Source organism: Suricata suricatta, chromosome 5 (assembly GCF_006229205.1).
Source record: "Suricata suricatta isolate VVHF042 chromosome 5, meerkat_22Aug2017_6uvM2_HiC, whole genome shotgun sequence".
Lineage (NCBI taxonomy): Eukaryota > Metazoa > Chordata > Mammalia > Carnivora > Herpestidae > Suricata > Suricata suricatta.
In genome coordinates, this window is record NC_043704.1 from 74,015,781 (window position 1) to 74,023,081 (window position 7,301).

The 7,301-nt window shown below is 42.2% G+C and overlaps 1 long non-coding RNA gene across 1 annotated transcript in view; it reads right to left on the minus strand.

Moving 5' to 3' along the window:
• Positions 1-1,235: 1,235 nt before the first annotated feature.
• Positions 1,236-7,301, minus strand: part of LOC115292704 — a 13,971-nt gene continuing 7,905 nt past the window's right edge. The window contains exons 2-3 of the long non-coding RNA XR_003909102.1: positions 6,321-6,396; positions 1,236-1,481 (exon numbers count right to left, since the gene is read on the minus strand). This is a non-coding gene — a long non-coding RNA (uncharacterized LOC115292704). The remainder of the gene's footprint in view (positions 1,482-6,320; positions 6,397-7,301) is intronic.

Sequence of the window (7,301 nt, forward strand, 5' to 3'; positions counted from 1 at the left end):
TCTGGGGAGACAGGAGCAATAATAGCCTGGCCTATTGTGCAGAACCACAGCTGTGTGCCTACCCGGGGACCGTTTGCAAGTCATTCTGTTTTATTCTTCGCTGCAGGTCTGAGAATGTCCACTGAGGAGGGAACTCTTTGAACCGGGCATCAAGCTCTGGGCCAGATTCCAAGTCAGCTCTGAAAACAGTCGGAGCTGCCCCGGGTCCTCTACTTGCCGGGCAGAATGGCTGAGAGAGTGGCCCCTCACTTCTGCATGGTCCCCGAGGTCATCTAAGCCAAGGCACCCCAAGGCTGGGTGTTTTTCTAATGGCAGGACAGCCTCTCCCCACCCAGACCCCCAGCAGTTTCTCACCAGAGAGACAAAGCATCTTTATTATAAAGGCTCCATGTAGCATGTCCAGAAATTTCTCCTGTTATGTGAGGGGGTGGGGTGGGGAAAGGGCCGATGAAGCTACTTACTTAATGGCTCCTAACAGCTGTGGAAAGTTTGATGCAGCAGGAGCACCCAGACAGAAAATTAAAAAACTAATAAAGTCCTCAGTGTGGGGGCGCTGGCATCAGGACAGCTTTACTTCTCCAGACACCCAATAAAGAGACACTCCGGGACACTCACTCATAAGGGGAGTCTGCGGGGGGTCACAGAGAACAGTGGAAAGCGAGCCATGGAAACACAGCAGTCACTCACATCGCCGCAGGGAAGGCTCGTTGGCTTCTCCTCTTTTTTCCCTCCTTTTCACCATTTTAGAAAATGTCAGGGTACTTAGGACCAAAAGAAAGACAAGAGAGGAAGAAAGAAAGAGAGAAAGAGAGAAAGAAAAAAGGAGAGGAAGAACTAAAAAAGGAAGGATGGAAAGAGGGAAGGAAGGAAGAAGAGAGAGGATAGGGAGGAAGGCAGGAAGAAAAGAGAGAGAGGGAAGGAAGGAAGGAAAGAAGAAAGGAAAAAAGGAAGAAAGGAGAGAAAGAGAGAGAAGGAAGGAAAGCAGAGGAAAAAACAAAGAGGAAGTCCATTTCAGGAGCTCTGGATATAGAAACCTCACTTTCATGGACAGAATGAGCATTCAGCTGATGTTTGTCATTTTAGGCATTAGAGGGACAGGAGGCGGGGCACACTGACACTGGGAGATGATTTGGCTTCTGGAGGAAGCAGAGAAAGGGGGTTGGAGGAGCGGAGGGTCATCCAGCTGGGTTTTAGGAAGCCCCCTCCTCACGCGTCTTTTCACTGCCATTACTTGGTCATTATGGATCTACGTTTATTGGGGTGTGCTAGATTATGGGGTTGTTGGTTGAGACTTTGGGTTTTGAGGGGCATTTATGTTTTTCTGTCTTCATTCCCACGTTGGGCTGTGTGTATTTGAAGAAAAAAAATGATGGGTTTGGACAAGCAAGCCATCTGTCAGGAGTAGAGAGTTTCCATGGAGCTGGTGGTCCCAGGTCTTCTCACCCAGATAATGCTCGAATGCAAACGTCGGAAGGAGCAGCCTGTTAAGAGAAGAGAGTAGAGTGAGATAAGGCAGACAGAGAAAGATAAATTCCGCATGCTCTCACTTATATGTGGAATCTTAAAAAACTGAACTCCTAGAAACAGAAAACAGTTTGGTGGTTGCCAAGGGAAAAGTGAGTGAAAAAAGAAAAAAAAAAAAGAAAAGATCATGAAAGAAAGAGTTGGTTCCATTTTCTAATCTGGCATCGAGTTCAGTTGGAGTTTTTGAGAACAGCGTGGGCTGGTTCTGTCTGCACAATGTTCTGGCCGATCTGTGATCTGGAGGCCAGCGGCCAGGCGGTTCATCGGGATCGCCTCTGTCGGCAGTGGTTACGACTGTGTGGTGTCACATTTGCTTTAGAAGAACAGGTTCACGTTTGGCAGATTTGCGACGCGGCTTCTGCACAGGGGCCTGGAGGTGATCCTTGTACATATTTCCCGAGGGCTTCTGGGGTGATGGAAACAGGGCCGGAGCAAAGGGGCCCCAGGTCCAGTCCCAGCCTGCTCCGCCACGAATGGGCATGGGTTGCTTGAACAAATCGCTTGCCCCCATGGGCTGCGTGCCTCGTTTTGTAGGGTGAAGGGGTGGGAAATGACTTCTGAGGCCTCTGCCTGCTCCCACATGCTGTGATTCCACGAGCTTAGAAGGTTGGTCTCTACTGGTGTTCCTGGCTCGCCTGTGTCAGGAAGAGTGTTTTTCTTCTGGCTTTTCGTGTAATTGTGGCTTGGCAGAGACAGAGCGGCAGCCGTTGGGTGTGATGCAGGAGAGACTGGTGGTTATGTGTGTAAAACGAAATCTGGGCTTTTGAATTTCTTAAGTCCAGAAACTCTTCCTTCACCTTTTCTATTACTTTGGGATTTTTTTTTTCTTAAAAAAAAAAAAGAGTTTTTTGTTTTTCGTTTTTTTGGTTGTTTTTTCCTCCTACAAGAACAGAGTCACATTTAAGAAAAGGGAAAGTCTGCCACTGGAGTAGGCACGGGTTGGCTTCTAGTGGGTAAATCTCTCTGAGGGAAGTTCTGATTCATTTGGAAGGATCCAGACCAGTGCTTCTCAAATTTCAAAGTGCTTCAGGATCCCATGAGGGTCTTGTTAAGTCTAGATTCTGATTTAATAAGTGTGGGGTAGGTCATGGGTTTCTTCCTTTCCAGTGAACGCCTGGGTACTGAAGCTCCCGGCTCATGGATTACACTTTAGACCTTCCCCAGGCCCCTCCAGAGAGTGACAGGTCTCACAGGATAGAAACACTGGCCCCCCAGATCGGGGCTCCTTAGGCCTCTGGGTTCAGCATGAGCCCAGAATGACCCTGTAAGGTCAATAATTAACACAGAGAGTCCTGTCCCTCTCAGAGGTCCATCTGCCCGAGGGCTGAGAATCTGTCTTTATGTTTTTATGTAGATTTTCCCTTTTGCCTCCTGACACTTGAGTTTCTCTCTCTCTCTCTCTCTCTCTCTCTCTCTCTCTCTCTCTCTCTCTCCCTCTCTGTGTGTGTGTGTGTGTGTGTGTGTGTGTGTGTGTGTGTGTTTCCAGCATTGGGAGAAGAAAAGAGAGATGAGGAAGAACAAGGCAGCAATTAGAAAGCTACAGTATAGAATTAAATGTACCCCATCCTCTGGCTCATTAACATTGTATTACTTAGCAAGTCTAGAACTCGTGTTTCAACTAAGTAAAGAAATGTAAATCATTTAACACACCTTTCTTAACTGAGTCCCACGCCAGGGACACCTTCCTAATGGCATTATGGCACCAATTACCTCATTAGGAGAGAAGCGCTGCTGCTTTTATGACAGGTTTTAGAAATTAAAATGGCCTAAAGAGGAACCTCCTTCAGGGGGACTAATTCTGGGCTGAGCTGAGCAATGAAGGCACACCAGGACCTGGGGACTGATGGCAGAGTGGGGAACCCCGCCCCATCTGACCCCAGGCTTGGGGACAAGGTTTGGATTCACTCGTCCTGTGGTCGAGAATGTAAACCCTGGAGGCTCCTGCGCTTGGGTGTGTGTGCAATTCACCGGGAGGCTTGTTGGGAACTCGGGTTCCGGGACCCCACCCTGAGATCCTGACCCAGGAAGGCTGGCTGGGCGCCAGCCAAACCATAATTGTAATAAGGTCTCTGGGCAGCAACTCTGCAGGAAGCTGGCAGATGCTATTCCTTTTGTAGACGTTGTAGAGAGGGTTCCAGTGACTTCACCCCAAACCCAGCTGAGAGTACGCTGGTTTTTCCAGCACCCGGGACTTTCATCTTTCCAAAGAATAGAGAAGATTTGCATGGGTTTATTTCTTCAGACAGGACACAGCCAGTGTTTTTCTTTTTGTCTGGCATGTTTCGGTTGGTTTGTGTGGTTGAGTAGCGGGGCAAACTGGGTTTGACTATTAGTTTGGACGCGTACGTCCTGTGTGACATTGGGCAGGTCATTGTAGCCTTGGGGCTACAGTTCCGTCAACTCAAAAATGGGAATGGGCAAGTGGGAATTGTAAATTGCATGGACATGTTATTGATCAAGACAAACTGTCTTTTGGCAACTTAGCTTTCTTTTTTGTAGAATGAGGATGAGGCGCTTAGATATGAATTTGGTGAGTCTAGGTAACAAGTGGGCTTCTCTTTCTGGCAGCTTTACATGGTTTCCTTCCCTGTGGAAACAAGAACTTGAACCTCCAGATTTTTGTGTCAATATAGAATTTATAGCAATGGTTTTGTAGAGTTTTCCAGTTTCCTGGGTTAATGATTAATGTGGTTTTCTCAGAGTGCCTCGTGTCTTCTCCTTCTAGTCCTGTGAACTGCCTGAAGGCTGAATGCTATTTCTGCTTTTCCCTCTATTGACACGTTAAAAGAGGGAGCAGATGCATTTTGTTACCCAATAGGGCAGGGGGCACCAGCTGCTAACAGATATGTTGGAATGCAAAATTGGGCCTCAAAATGCAAATTTCCTAATAATTAAAGCCACTTTCTGGATCCAAAACCTTGGTTGGCTTTACATTGCCTACCACATCATGCATAGGATTCTCTGCCTGGCTTTCCACACCTCGATCATCTGGCTTTTGTAGACTTTGCTATCCTCCCCACAATTAACTTGAATCGTGTGGCTTTCACTTACTTTTGTGATGGTCACTCTCCAATCCACGTTTCCAACCCAGATCCTGTAGTACATTTTCAACAGCTTCCAAAGGACCTCTAACAGTCTATCCTGTCATTACTGCAAATCCAAAATATCTTCAGGTCCATCTGTCAACTTTCCCTTAACCTCGCTGCTCTTCCCATCTCTCTTATTTCTGTTTATGGAAGAAGGATCTAGCCTTAGGGAACCAAAACGGCCTTGGAAGAGATCCTGAACTTCCTCGTTCTCTCATCTGACCTTTCACTAGGATCCATTGCTTTGAAATATCTCAGAGTTTAACAGTTACAAGAAATCTTTTCCAGTTCATATAGCCCATACCATTTCTTCTTCCTCTGCAGCAAAAATGGAAACCTCTCTAGATTTTATAGTTCATTAGTCTTGCTAGATCTCCCATGTAGAGAATGGTTTGTTAGCAGCACATATGCAGATGGATTTTGTAGGCAATTTAGGTCAACTGTAAACATACATATGTGTTGCCAAAGAATCTCACGTGTGGCATGCTTTCATTAAGAAAAATACAGCTTGTGGAATGAACTAAGTCATTGTCCCGATTGATTCTGTACTGACTGGAACAACTGGGAGCTTCCTAACTTACTATTATGTTATTGTATGCGTATTACCTTTCTGAGCTGTCAAAGGCATTATCTGAAAGTCTCCCATTACTATCATATTTTGATCAATTTCCCTCTGAATATTTAATAATTCTTGTTTTATTTATTTTTAGTCTATATTGTGTAGCATATAAAGGTGCATGACAGTTAGGTTTTCTTTAGGAGTTGCAGACTTTGTCACTGTTTCTCTAAATTTCACTTAAGTTTGTCTCTTTAAATTCTACTTGGTTGGAAAACATTGTAATCCTGATTTCTTATAGATTGTGTGCTTACATGTATGATGTATTTGCTAGCTTATCTTTCCTTATTCTGATATTTTTCTTTCTTTGTTTTAAATGTGTATCTTGGGATAGTGTATTGATAAGTTTAGTTTTTCTAATATAGGAGTTTAAGCCATTTATATTTATTGTCATAGTTACTATGTTAATTTTTACTTTAGTCAAGTTGTTTATGCTTTCTATGTGCTCTTTACTTAAAATTGGGTTTTTTTTTTTTTGCTATGTTCTTTGTATTTTCTTTTTCTTTTTCCTGCTAATGCTATCAACTCTCTCCTATATAAGGTTAATATACAAACACACTGTTGATTCCCCCTTTCTACCCTATTTCACTGTTTCCTATTTAATTTATTTAATTTGGGATTTTTACTCAAGTGTTACTTTTCTCTCTCAACATATTATTTTATAAAAATTTTCAAACTATAGAAAAGTTGATAAAATTCACAGTGAACACTCATATACCCACCATCTAGTTTCTACTGTTGCCATTTTACTTTGCTTGTTTTATAATGTATCTATCCATTCAACCCATTTTTTAAAAATAATACATTTTGAAGTAAATTGAAGATGTCAGTATACCTCCCCATAAATTCTTCAGCACAAATATCATTAACCAGAGTTTAATAATTGCTTTCAAGTTTTCTTGCTATGAGGTAAAATTTACAGACAATAAAAGGCACAAATCTTAGGTGTATATTCATTGAATTTTGATGAATGTATACCTGTTATTTTTTTAACATTATTTTCTCTTTTGATAACGAGTGATTGTATTTAAAAACTCATTTACAATAATACTTTAAAAGATTTAGATTATATATTGATTGATTTTAGTAATCACCTTGGCATCTACTTCATCAGAACTTCTCCATTCTTCTTTTTCTTCTCCTTCTTTTTCTGGGCTTGAACTCACAACCCTGAAATAAGAACTGAGGTGAGATTAAGAGTTGGACACTTAACCGACTGAGCCACCCAGGTATCTCAGAACTTCCCCATTCTTTATTTTGATTCATCTTTCAATTGGCTACAGTATAATTTAAGCACTTTTTTTAAAAAGGGATTTGAGTGATGTACTTTTTAGCTGAAACTTTTCTGAGTAGTTGAAAATGAATGACAACATGGATGAGTTTAGAATTCTTGACTGGCAACTTCTACTCAAAAGTATAGCTGTGTCTTTATTGTTCTCTGATGTTCTTTATAGGACTAAGTCTAGTCTGGGGTTCCCCCCCCACCTGGGTAATTATGAAATTCTTCTATTAGTCTTCAATTTGAGTGTATCTAATAGTTGAAGTCTTTGAAATAATTTTGCTGGGTACTCAATGAGAGTATGTGATCTACAAATATGAATATTTTATTCAGTTATGGCAGAGATTGAAAATGGTTCCCCCAATCCATATTTTCCTTCTTACTAACATAATTTTTTTTTTACAAATCTTACATTTAATAACACTCAACAAATAGTTTACAAATATTACTCAGCTGTCAAAAAGAGAGAAACTCTGCCATCTATGACATGGATGGACCCTCTGAAGGCACCACGTGAAGAAAGTCAGTCAGAGAGAGGAAGACAAATACTGTATGATTTCTTTGTGGAATCTAAAACCCAAAAATTCTCAACTCACAGACAGAATGGTGCTTGTCAGGAGTGGTGAGGGTGTGAAATGGGTGAAGGGGGGTCAAAGGTACAAACTTCCAGATATAAAAACAAGTTTGTTCTGGGGATGTCATGTACAGCACGTGATTTACTTGGACGCTGCTAAGACAGTAAATCTTAAAAGTTCTTATTACAAGAGAAAGAAAACTGTTAACTTGGTGTGGTAAC